This window comes from Drosophila arizonae, chromosome 3 (assembly GCF_054131065.1).
Source record: "Drosophila arizonae isolate 15081-1271.41 chromosome 3, UAZ_ARI_1.0, whole genome shotgun sequence".
NCBI classification, from domain to species: Eukaryota; Metazoa; Arthropoda; class Insecta; order Diptera; family Drosophilidae; genus Drosophila; species Drosophila arizonae.
In genome coordinates, this window is record NC_142923.1 from 22,890,936 (window position 1) to 22,904,277 (window position 13,342).

Genomic DNA, 13,342 nt, shown 5'->3' on the forward strand with positions numbered 1-13,342 from the left:
GGTCAGCCAAATGGTCAGCCGGAATGGTCAGCACCCGGTGTCGCCAGACTCTCTCTCCTTCTCTCTCTCTCTCTCTTTCTCTCTGCTGCTCTTTTGCATACTCAAATTTAGCAAGTCAAGTGTAGCCAACTACAACCAACAATGGGGAAAATTTGTAATCATTGTGATAAGGTTTATCAGTCTATAATATCTACCCCACTGATTGTCTTGGACAGCACAGTTGAGACTCAAGTACATCGGCCACAAGGCAAAAGACAATGTAGAGGCAATCAGCTGGCAACAAATTTACTAAAAATCTTAGCTCATTCTTAGCTGAATTGTACTAAAAGTGAAGTTATGCAATTTGTCATCGTTTTAATAGTGGTGCTCACTGAAGGTAATGCTTGTGATTATGCTTAATGCCATTAACAATAAATTTAAGAAGAGCTTAAAGTACACTGCGAAAAATAATAGAGTTAGAGTGAAAAATTCTAGTGGGTTCCTTTGTAGTGCAGCTAAATTAATATCGCTTAGTTCATGTGCTGATCTAAATTACTTGCATATATTGCTAATTGTTCTAAAATCGTTCAGAAAGTATTTGAACGGAATGCAATGGAGGCTGTTGCAATTTATTCTCATTTGTGTGTACTAAAAGTAAATAGAGATTTTAATAATCTATGCTCATTTGTTATATAGTTCTACTAAAAGTAAATATTTTATATAGTTGTTTAAAAGTATTTTATGACATTAATATTAAAGTTAATTTAAAGCGTAGACAACACTATAAAAAACATTTTTTAGTACATTTATATCAGGTAGGTCTATACTAATGGACAACGCACTAATACTAAGCCAAGTAACCTTAAAGTGCTAGGTAGATAAGTGTACTAAAAATACTCTATTTACTGTACAACCCACAGCATTGCACTTATCTATTTGTTTTCATTATTTCACAGTTTAATATACTTGCATGAAGCATTATGAAATAGCTATGGCCAATCAACAAATATATAATTGCATTGCTGATAGTTGTATAGCTCTAAATAGTAATCTAAAATAGTACTGCCAAACACAATTTTTAGTTGAAAATAAACGGAGTTCAACTAAATACAGCTCGTGATTTACCAATTTAATTTTTTAAGAAATGATCCTGACATATTAAAAATGTACAAATACTGGTTTAAATAATATTTAAAAAAGTAGCATTTTTAAATGTGTATAAATAACATAAGTTTTATTGTATTTTTAATAAAAAATTTATAATTTTTTTTTTGTGTGTGTTTTTATTAATTATTCATTTTTTTTTTTTTTTTTAGGTTTGTTTATTGTAATATTAATTCATAAATTGATTAGAGTACATAAATTAAATGCTCTAATAGAAATATTCTTAAATTCATATCACTAACCATTTATATATAATTAACCTGATTTAAAAAATTTAATGCAATAATAAATATTTAAAAAAAATCATATAAGGCAATAAATAATAAAAAATGTCCCCTTTCCACTCCAACTGCAATGAATAGAAGAAAAAAGTTCCATGTCTAAGACATTAAGTATTATTAGTCGATTACCTTCTTTTTATACTTTTTCTATTCAGCATTAGAAAGCAATTCCACATAATTTCATTGTTTTTGCAGAGTAACATTAATGCGTAGAGATGTAATATAAATGTTTTTATTTAATTTTTACTGCATATTAAAGCAAAATGCTTAGTAATGACAAATAAAATAGCGTCTTGAAGTGATTTCTATAAACAAGCTGTCAGCTTGAGTTGAGCTAAATGAGGATCAGTCTATTCAACTGTCAAAGAGATAACAGCTGTAATCTTATAATCCCAATGAACCCCAAGTGACCTTTTGGCGACTGCAAGATGAAATGGTTGTTAACACCTTTCTCTCGCCTAGTCAGATGAACGTTGAGCTCGATTCGAGTGCAGTTCACATTTTGTTCAACATTTGCTTTTCATTTCGCACACTCTTCGCAGTCAAAGTTGAAAGTGTAATAAACTTGCGTGTGAAACGCACGAAAATTTTGAACAAAAGGGGCGCGCTCGCATTTCTATTCATACATTTTGCACACTACTCAACTCCACTCTAGCTGATGGACTTTCACTTTCGTCTAGCCACGATCAAAATTAAAAGAGATTCATTAGCATTTTGTTTCTGTGCATTCGCTAGGGTGCCACAGAGATTAAATAAAAGGGAAAAATTGTAACGATTGGGAAGTGAACGACTAGATGATACCCTGAGTTTAATGAAACAATGCAGTTGTAATTATGGGTGATAGAGAAAGAGAGAGAGGGGAGAGAGAGGGGAGAGAGGAGAGAGAGAGAAAGGGAGAGAGTGGGGGGGGGGGGGGGGGGGGGAACGAGAGATAGAGAATGAAAAAGCGAAAGTGGGAGAAAAGAGAGGTAGAAAGAGTACAAGAGAGAACGGGAAATTTAGAGGGTGAAAGACCAAGAGTGTGAATAACAGAGAGGTAGGAAAAAGATTAAAGAAAGAGCGAGAGATAGAGAGAAAGAGTGAGAATGAGAGAGACAAAAAGAAAGAGCGAGTGAAGTTAATACAGGGATAGAATTAACGTGAGAGAGAGTGAAAGAGCGAGACAGCAGCAGTAAGATGGAGAGAGACAGGCAGAAAGAGGGATATCAAAAAGTGCAGACAGGGAGAGAGACAGAGAGAGGGAGAGAGAGAGAGAAAGAGAGCGATGTATAAATAGAAATACACGAATTTTCTGCAGTCACTGTGATATTGTACATCAAAATAATAAAATAAATAAAATTAAAAAAAAAGCTATATATACATATTATATACTATAGTAGATTCATATTATATAGTGTTATATTCTATAGTATACTATAGCAGACCACGCCCTTCTCTGCCTATTACATACCTTTACACAAACCCATCATACCCTTTCTATCCACCTTCAATGGCTTAAGAGAAAACCTCTTAGACAATTGTCGAGACTTGAGCTGATGCGACTCAAATACAAAAACCAAAACTAAAACTAAAACTAAAACTTGAATCGTCTCAAGTCGAATCGTCTCGACTCGACTCGACTCGACTCGACTTTAACTCCTACACAATAAAACTTTGCACAATTGCAATCTCATTTTGGGGCTTTTATTTTTGCTTTTTATTTTTTTTATTTTTCGTGTTTTGCCTCAATTGCGCTGCGGCTTCTTCTTCAGGCTGCCTTTTGGCTATTTGCAGTTTGCGGAAAGCTTACGAAATTTTACCTCTAGTCGTGTATTGTTTATTGTCTTGTTGTGGCTGCGGCCACAGCCGGCCCCGTCCATTCTCAGGAGTTGTGCAATGCCGCTAGCAACTGGAACTTTTCACTGTGCACAGTGCAGGAAGTTTTCGCATAAAAAGTGAATGCCCGTTAATATTAGATAGTATAGGAGTTATATATAGGTAACTCTATATAGACCTTATACCAGGTAGCTTACTAATTGATCCCGTGCTGTGGAGTGGCACGCCTTCTGTTTCACTGTTGTTGATTGCTTATGCAAATTGGGATTTTTGCTCATTATAAGTCATATTTTCTGCTCTAATGAAATACGCGAAGCGATTGGCAACCTTGCGGCCTAATTGCTGCTAGTTCGTGGTCCAATAATTTGCTTGTACTTTTACAATTTGATTTGTTTATTTATTTCTTATTTCCTGCTTTCGTAACTGTGCCAAATCTTCGACGAATTTGTTTCGCACAGTGTATATGGTGACATTTTTATAGCGAACAAATGCAAATCGCCAAATCATTTGTGCAAATACAAATAAAGTTCGTGGGAAAACCGCAAAACTTGTTGTGATTTGATTTTTGTTTTGTGTGGCAATTTATTAAGCTGCTCTCCCTCCCTCTTCTTCTCTCTCTCTCTCTTCCTCTCTTGCTAGCCTTTGCTTGAGAGACTTGATAGAGTTCATCGTCATCGTGTTCATTATGCAAAAATGCGCTTTATGTAGAGCTCTATAAATACGTGATTGTTGCTGTTGCTGTTGTTGTTGTTGTTGTTGTTGTTGCTTGGAATGCTAATAATTGTATAAATCATCGTTTATCTTGTTGACGATTTCGTCATAGCAACTGTAACATGTTCTAAATGCGTCTTTAGCAATCGTTGTGAATGCGTAATATTTCAAGATGCCTTTTAATCTGTGCATTTCCAAGTACTTAGCCCAATAGCAATTTCTTTTCTTTTATTTTATTTATTTATTTTTTTTTTTACGGTGGAAGTCATTTCTGTTATAGAATAGTTATATACTTTGTAAGCAAACTTGTTATTCAAGAAAAGAAAATCTGAACTTTTATACCTTGTCTATGTCATGGAATGTTTAATTTAAACAAGAATCAATCAGTGAAAAGCAATATTCTCTTTCTAAAAATTCATTGATTTTATGCTCGCTTCTTATAAGATCTTTGTATTATTTATTATTTTTTTTTTTCCAATTCACATATAGCTTAGTGGATTATTTGCTTTAAAAGGTGTGTCGTAATTATTAATATTATTACTATTATTATTATTATTATCATTATTATTATTTTATATATATATATATATATCTATTTTCTTTTTTAATTCACATATAGCTTAATAGATTATTTCCTAATTGAAAAATGTGTTGTAATATATTCTCTTTTAGTTAATTTATTAAGCAAACAAACTTGTAAATTAACGTTAATTAAGGTAAATTTTTAAACACACCTACTTAAAAAAAATAAAATATTTAAATACAGTCTAATGCAACTACTTTCATTATAAAAAAAAATCATTTTAATTAAAAAAAAAAAAAAAAAAAAAAAAAAAAAACAATTTAAATAAATAAAAAAAAAATAAAAATTAAAAAATCATATTACATCTCCTCGAGACTAGATTTGTTTTAAAAATATCTTTTCTCCGACTTCAACATGAACAAAATTAATAAATCAAAGCAAGTCTCGACACACGGAACTCGGGTAGCGCCCATTTTGTTCCAGTTTAGCCCTGGGCCTCGTCGTGCCTCTCGACATTTCTGTCATGTATTACATCTATGACTAGACAAAAATTCCTAACTGCGAAACTCGTAGCGCAATTTGCAATGCATAAAAATGCCATTAAGCAGAAATTAAACATTTTGAATAGCAAACTGCGAGAAGATGTTGGGCCCCATCCAACCTGGCAGAACGACAGCTGGCTGAGGGGCACAGTCGCTGGCAACTGTGTCCCAAATTCGCGTGGAAGTAGCACAAGAGTTGCAAATATTTATTAAGGACGGGAGAGAAAAAAAGAAAGAGAGAGAGAAAAACGAAATAAAAACCATACAAAATTGTAAAAAAAAAGAAGCCCAAAGAAACAATGAATGAGCAGGCTGACGAGAAGCCGGGTTCGAAGACGTGGGCCACAGTCAGACACGCCTCAGCGCTTGCGCAGCAGCGGCAGCTACAGTAAAGACTGGCACTTAAGAATCCAGCTTTTGAATGGCCGCCAGTCAGGCAAACCCACAAACACACACACAAACACGTCGTCATCGTCAGCCAACAAAATGATAAGCCCAGTTAGATAGACAGATTGGACGGCAACGGAATGACGGCGGGAAAGTAGGTGGGCGTTTAATCAACAGCTACGTACGAATCGGATCGGTACGGTGGGGCATGAAGAGCACTGGGAACGTGGGTGCAGCGATATGTACGTGCAACGCCTGCAGATTCCAGTTAACTGAAATCTGGAATAATGGTAGCTCAGTCCATAAATTAGACTCTACTCTCTGATTTGAATTTATCGCAGCTACCTTTTCATTTCTTCATTCTGCGGTCGCTTGATTAAGTTTTTCCATTTACTTTCCGTTCCTCTTACACTTTTGCTTCTTTCTTTTGTCTTCTCTGTGTGTAACACGAAACGAAACGAAATGAACCGAAATGAAACCGCAAATGCAGACCAAAATTGTCGTCAAGTAAATTATAGCGATTTGGGCTAGTGGCCGGTGCTGAGCTCAGTTCGGTTCTGTGGGAACAAGGTCATCCAAGGCACTTGCTCGTCACAGTTGGGAACAAAGTTGATTTGGAACTGTGCACTGGGAAAGAAAAACAACAACAGCAACAGTAACAGCAGCAACAACAATAAAAGAAATTAACACGGCCCTTGGAAGTGCTGTTATAACTGAACGAAAGCCAGCGATAACAGAGGCCACCTTTGTGCAAACAATTTGTGGAATGGGAAAATCTACAGTGAAATTTCCTGTAGTTGGCCGAGTTAAGAAATTACCTGGGATAAAAGTCCGCCCAAGACTATGAAACAGTTAAGTGCTTAACGCAAAAAATATATAAATGTATTAATTGAAATAAATTGAAACAACAAAATAATTTTTTAAAATATAAAAATATGTAAAATAAAGAAACAAAAAATAACAACAAATTAATTTTATTCTCACTAAATGTAATATTTATTTAAAAAATTAATATAAAAATGAAATAGAAGATTAAGCTCTCATGTTTGTAAAATTGTATAACATATCATTTTTAAAATTCAAAAAAATACTAAAAAGAAACACTAAAGAGCAAAATATAACGCGTTTAAAATATATTTTTAAAATGTTAAAAAAAATATATATACCATAATATAGAAAATATATATATTTAAAAAATAATAATATAAAAATAACTAAATTAAATAAAAACCAAAAAAAAAAAAAATAACAAAAAAATTTATTTTGGTTAAGTTCTTAAAAACTACGTTAAAAAGTTAATATAAGAATATTCGCGAACTAGAAGATTATTTCACATTTGTAAAAAGTAAGATTCAGAAATACTAAAAACAATAAAGAGCGTCTGAAACATATTTTTGTAAGGTTTAAATAAAAATATACAAAAATATATACATTTCAAATTTAACAAAATTCCCAATTCGACTGAGCAGTTCTTTCAACAACACGTTCTTAAACAACATGCAAATGAAATAAAAAATATACAAAAACTGCTGATACAATTAGCACGTGGCAATAAGAATAAACAAAGCCTACAAAAAATATTTGTATTTCTTTTTTTTTTTCAGAAAATTATGAATGAGAACTCATAAATTATGAGTAAACTAGAATAATTCTACAATGGCCATCTGTGGACAAATAAATAACCTTGGGCTTACACTCCAATTCTGCCCAGCTAAACATACGACATGCGCCCATAAAAATATGACTATATAAAGCAATAAATAAAATAAAACTGAGCTGGAAATTTTCTAAGCCGCAGGCAACATTAACACTCAAGCTAAAAATATATATAAATAAATGTATATTCCTTTTTTATATGCCAATGAGAGTCAATAAATATGACGCAGAAATTGCATAAATTATGCAAGAAAGGCCAAGAGAGCCAAAAGAGGTAGTCGAACTATAAAAAGAAAAAAAAAAAAAAAAATAACACCGAAAGAAGCCAAACAAATAAACAAAACAAAAAGCTGTACGTAAACAAAAAGAAATCGGACCGTGTCCAAGCAAACACCTACACCAAAAAAAATCACCATGTGTCCAAATCTTAGCAAACGTAACACCTAAAATACAAATAAATATATATGAATACTTTTGTGTATTTTCATTGGTAGCCAGGTTATTTGTTGACTGCCAGCATAATAATACCAACAAAAGACAGCTGTTGAGTGCAAAGGAGTCAAGTCGTTTATGAAAATTAGTATTTGAATGGTGAAAGTTGTGACAGCCAATGATAAAGATGAAAAAGAAAAACTCTCAATCAAATGCACAATAATTGCCAACAAATTAACAAAATGAATTTTCAATTAAGCCCATTGAACTGGCCCGACTGTAAAAGTGTGGCCAATCGCCGGTCAGCGGAAGTTTCAACAGCAAGAGTTTCGCGCACACAAAGACAAGCCGCTGAAGATTTCAAAAGAATCGAGAGCCGAGGTTCATTCAACTTCAGTCACAGCTTCATGCCTAACGCTAATCAAGAGCTAAACAAAAACAATTACCCAGCCTAGCAAAAAAAAGAGCAGAAAAGCAAAAAAATAAATAAATAGATAAAAATAATCAACTAAGGAAACTAAGAAGAAATCCCAAAGAGTCGCAGCTCAGTTGGCTGCTGGTCAGGAAATTAGTGGGCATTACATTTGTGGTACGTGTCGGCATGGCAAAAACTAAAATCGTTCGCTGAAACAATTTGCGCGATTTGTTACGATTTTGTTTATTGGCCAAAAATTGATTCGAACTGGTTAAGCGGAGGTCACTGCAATTTAATGCAATTTAATGCCAAAACCAGCAATACATCTTATAGATCAATAGATCAAGGCAAAACACAAATAGCTTCCTAATACCTTGTGAAGATTAATGTGTGAAAAATATATTAATAGATTAATTAGCTCACTTTATTGATAATCTTTAGCCAATATTAGTATGTAGTAAGTAGTAAGTACAGTAAAATCCGCTTATAACGACAAACTTATATGATCAAACTTATACGGTTATAGCGTCTTCCGGGTATAACGATGGTCACTTGGGCGTCGTTTTAACCGCATTTTACTGTCATAAGATTGGTTGTACAATCATGAACTTAAAATATATCTGGCTATACCAAAGCTCTTCCTCGAGGTCCCCCACTCTTTATTGTATCCTTCTCTTATATTCCTATTGCTTTCTCTTCGACCATATTTCTATATACGTTTTTCATAGGACGTCCGGCTGTCTATTCTCTTCTCTTTCTCTCATTCCCTCAATTTCTTTTACTTTGTCTCTGGTTCACCAGATCTCTCTTTTTCCTATTTCTGTGCCATTTACATTCGCTGCTCGTCTGATATTTCCATTTCTAGATTTTTTACTTTCACGTATTATTCCTTTGTCTCCTTTGGTCACTCTTTGACTCGTTTATCTCTATATTTGTTTTTCTCTCTTTTGTATTTAGTTTGTCTGTCTTTCTCTCGGTGTCTGTCTCTCTCTCTCTCCCTATCTCTCTCTCTCTCTACCTATCTCTTTCCCTATCTCTCTCTCTCCATCTCCTTCTCTCCATCTTTCCTGCTCGCTTGTGTTTTGCTCTCTCTCCCCGTGCTATTTACCTCTCTCTGTAATTTACTGTCTCTCTTTCTCCTTTCCACTCTCTTTCTCACTATTGTTCCTTCCTTCCTTTTCGCTGACTATCACTACCTCTGGTTCTCTCTCTCTCTCTGTCTCTCTCTCTCTCTCTCTCTCTCTGTCTCTCTTCGCACACCTTTACAACTCCTTATCTCCCCGTTCGCTCTCTTCCTTCTGCTTCTTCTGCTATGGTTTCTTCTCTCGGTATATCCCCATTTCCCTCCATCCATTACTCATCTAAAGACATCCCCTTCAACAGTGCGATTCCCCTGCACCATCAAATCATATCCAACAATTTTTTTTAAAATAAATGAATCCACTTTGCAACAACTCAGCTGCAGAGCAACTACAATTTGATCGCATATTAAAGGCAATTTGAGGAGATACCGAGCTACAATGAAAACGTTTCATTTCATATTTGCAACTGATCTGCAGATCTGGCAACAATCTTAGACCGGATCTGGCAACAGCATTTAATAATGGTTTCAATTTTTCCATCTTAATGCGAATACTACACAAAACTGCAATGGAGCGTGAATATCTGGGTAGTATATATATACATACATATATGTACATATATCTAAATATTTGTATAAAAACCAGTTTTACTTTGCCGTGTCTCAAGACACATTGTGGGGCCCGTTGAGCTGTTGTGCCCATAGAGCATGCAAATCGGCAGCGTTATTAGTCATTATATGGTTCCGCACATATGCGGCAATGGATCCGTGTTTATGCTATGCACTAAAAGCCGAAACAGAAACATAGACAGAAACTGAATCTGAATCCGAATCGGAGCTAAACATTGGTTCGGCCTTCACGCTACCCGCTGAGCCAGCAGCCAGCTCCAAGCCAATCCATTAGGATGGGGAGGGCAGGAGGCGTCGAAAATTGTTAAATGATTAAATTTGATTTGCTTGCAAGACCAAACAAGCTGCCGAAATGCATAATAATTAGCAGAGAGCATAAAGAGCGCCCGTTGAAAGTTAGAAATTTTTTTTTTTTTTTTTTTTTTTTTTTTTTTGGCTGTGGCTACGGTGCGGTCATGGAACAAATCTAGGGCGTCTGAATATGCTAATGAGCTGGGATTGTAAAAGCAGCAGCAAAAGTGTAAAGATAAACTTATTAAAAAGCCATTATTAACTATCTAACTTCATTAAATATTTATTTAGCTAATAATATACAATGGTCAGAACTTAAAATAAATTTTAATGTCCAAATAATAGAGGGATTCGGATTTGATATCTTTTTATTTACATACTTCAATTCAGCGAGAGAGAGAGAGAGAGAGACAAACTATTTGCAGCTTTCAGTTTTATCAAATTAAAATTTCTACCTGTTTTTTCAGTAGTGCCAATTACTTAGTCAACTCACATTTGAGACAATGTCTTTAAACTGAATATACATGGCTTATTTTATTGCGAAACGAGTGAATAGCCAGGCCAAAATGCGAATGTAGCTTAATATCAGAGTAAAGCATTAACAAATGATATATGCGCTCATAAATGGAATTGATTGTCAATGGCAGACAAGCAGACGCTTGTTTCTAAATAAACAAGAAAAAGGCTTCAACAGGTGTAAGGCGAATATATAAGTTATAAGAAATACATACAAAAACACAAAAAACAAAAATAAATAAATAAGAAAACACGTAAGAAAGTTGTAGCCAGGCGTTGACGACTGCAGAAGACTCACTTACAAATATTATATATTATATAATATATATAAATTACTTTATTTTTGTGAGTCACAAGAGAAGGGCGTCAGCATTTTGGTTTTTAGTTGTAAAGCTGTAGAGGATACAGATTTTCCCGTTTCCCCATTATTCCAATCGGCGTAGATATGACCGCCGTATACATTCATTCATAGATTAGATATATGTATCCACCATTCATTCATTCCAAATCTTAGCTCTCTGAGATGCCACAAAAATTAATTTTCCAATTTGCTACGTCCCTAGTGGCTGAATCGGGAAAATCAGTTTATAAGACGAGAATATAGACATGTATATAAATTCGAAATTTCAAGTCTCTGTCTGATATCAATATGGCTTAAATTCGTACGGACGATCGAGACATTGCAGATATTGTACAATATTAATAAACCTCATTTATGAGTATTTGTACATTTCATTAAAAATCTTGGCTAAGCCTTTACACAATTTACAGTTCTCATGACTTGAAAGTTCAAAGTATTTCGAAGATTCGTTATACAAAATAAAACCAAATTAATTGCGTATAATGAATGGAAAAACGCAAATCTTAATGCATAAAGGCATTTTTTTTTTTTTGTTATGACTATTGTTGATCTTTCTCATACGCAAAGTCTACAGACTCACACATGATCTTTGGCAGCTACGACGCGTCGTCCGTGGTGTGTCTATAACAATGGCATATAAAAGTTACCAGTCAAAGCAGCACATAAATGTGAGAAGATTCTCAAACAGCATTTTTTTTTTTCAACATTTTAATTAGAATTTTCAACAAATGCTGACGAAAGAGCAAAAGGCAGAGAAACATAAGAGTCAACAATTTTTTTTTATTTCTTGTTTTTTTTTTTTTTTTTTTTTGCGGCTTTAAAGCTTAATTCGTTTGAGGCATTGCCATAATATGTTAAAACCTTTTCCTAACATTCATATTTTTGTTGCTGTATGCGCTAACAGCTCCAGCGTTTCAATGAACTTTACCCAACACCGTTTTGTATGTCAAAGTTGAGAGACAGCTATGAAAACTGGCTTGACTTTTATTATTTTTCAATTAGAGTGTAACCAAAAGCCCAAAAGCCCAAAAGGCTGAAAGCCAAGCCCAGCTCAAATGGCTACAGCCATTGGCTGTTCAATAAGCCGACTTGCAACAAATGTCAAAAACTCTATATAATTCGCGCCACACAGAAAAGAGAGTGGCGACACTTTCTACTCGCACTCCGTCTGAGTGAGCTTCAAGTCCGACTCGGACTGTGCGTGCCGCTGTCTTTAATCAGGTCAACGTATAGGTAAACGCCTCGCCGTATAGAAGTAGAAAAACCACGCAAAAGAAATACAGAAGAAGAAAAAAATGAATAAAAGAAATATAAAAGAGAAATAACATTTATTAATAAGTTTGGCCAAAGGCCAAGCTACGTCGCTGATGATGACGATTCTTGCCTGAGTTGGCTTAAATGAAATTAAATGAATTAAATAGAAACTTTTGATGGTGTAGCTTCCATCACGGGGTATAGAGTAGTATAATAGGGCGCTCGAGGCCATTTGCCGCTGCTGCTGCTTCTTCTTCAGAGATCCACCACTCCGAATTGGGCCAACAGCGGAATAGCTTTAACTTCTATCTGCGATTGAATTAAGTGTAACGCAATTTCAAGTAAATTGCCAAGCGCAACGGTTTCTTTCAGCTGCTTCTTTCTTGTTGGCTTAAAGATTGGCCCAAACAGCTGAAGCTGCGACGCTTCTTCAAGAGTTAGTAAGGCATTAGTTAAGTAAAGGTCTACAATTTAAATTGTTTTCAGTTTCAGTTTTCTGAGCGCTCTCTTATTATAATTGGAAGTGAGATTTCTATATTGATGATGTTAGGATGGGGGAATCAAGCTGCAGTCAAATGGATGAACTACATCGATCTAGGCTGAGCTAATCATCACTGATCATCAATCCGAAGAGCAACGCTTTTTTTTCAATTTTTTATCTAATATTGCCTCGGTTTCCCACGGCATATAATTGGTGCTCAGCCTTCATATATTTTTCCTGTGTTCCTCGATCGCTTTCACTTCGAAATTAATTTTCATACTTGCGCATTAACAGAGCAAAATGAAAACATCTCTACAAAAATGTTCTTTTATCAAAGACAATCCTTTATTTTATAGTAAAAAAATACTAATTTAAATTTTTTTCAAATTTGACTGTACAAATTCATTTTTACTGAAACTTTTCTGAAGATTCTATGTTTATTCTTGGCTTTAAATGTATTAAAGTTATGTTTTACATACATTAGAAACATGTATTCTACTGATATTTTATTCTTAATTGAGGACTTTAAAGGCATGCCTTTAATATTTTTTTTATAGATAACTCATAACTCAAAGATAACTCATCCATATCAATAAAAATCGATATTTTTCTCTTTAAATAGCACAAAGGAAGAACATTTCTAATCGGAAATGAATAGGAGAAATTATATTTTCGATTTCTATTCCTCAGATTCATGCTCTAAAAATTTTGATTCAGAAAGTCCATCTAGAAGGAAAGTCATTCAACTATAAAGCTGCATTAGTAAAGCGCAGTCGCAGCGCGTAACCAAAGCGCGTGCTAATGTGTGCGTACGTATGAGTGT

General features: G+C 34.4%; 1 protein-coding gene and 1 long non-coding RNA gene across 2 annotated transcripts in view; one reads left to right on the top strand and one right to left on the bottom strand.

Annotated features, from left to right (window-relative positions):
• The window catches only part of LOC108610696 (uncharacterized), a 72,276-nt gene that overhangs the window by 54,888 nt on the left and 4,046 nt on the right, over positions 1 to 13,342 (bottom strand). The window lies entirely within an intron of this gene.
• Positions 44 to 10,631, top strand: LOC149269911 (uncharacterized). The gene is made up of 2 exons (XR_016269308.1): positions 44 to 376; positions 7,007 to 10,631. It is a non-coding gene; the product is annotated as an uncharacterized LOC149269911 (long non-coding RNA).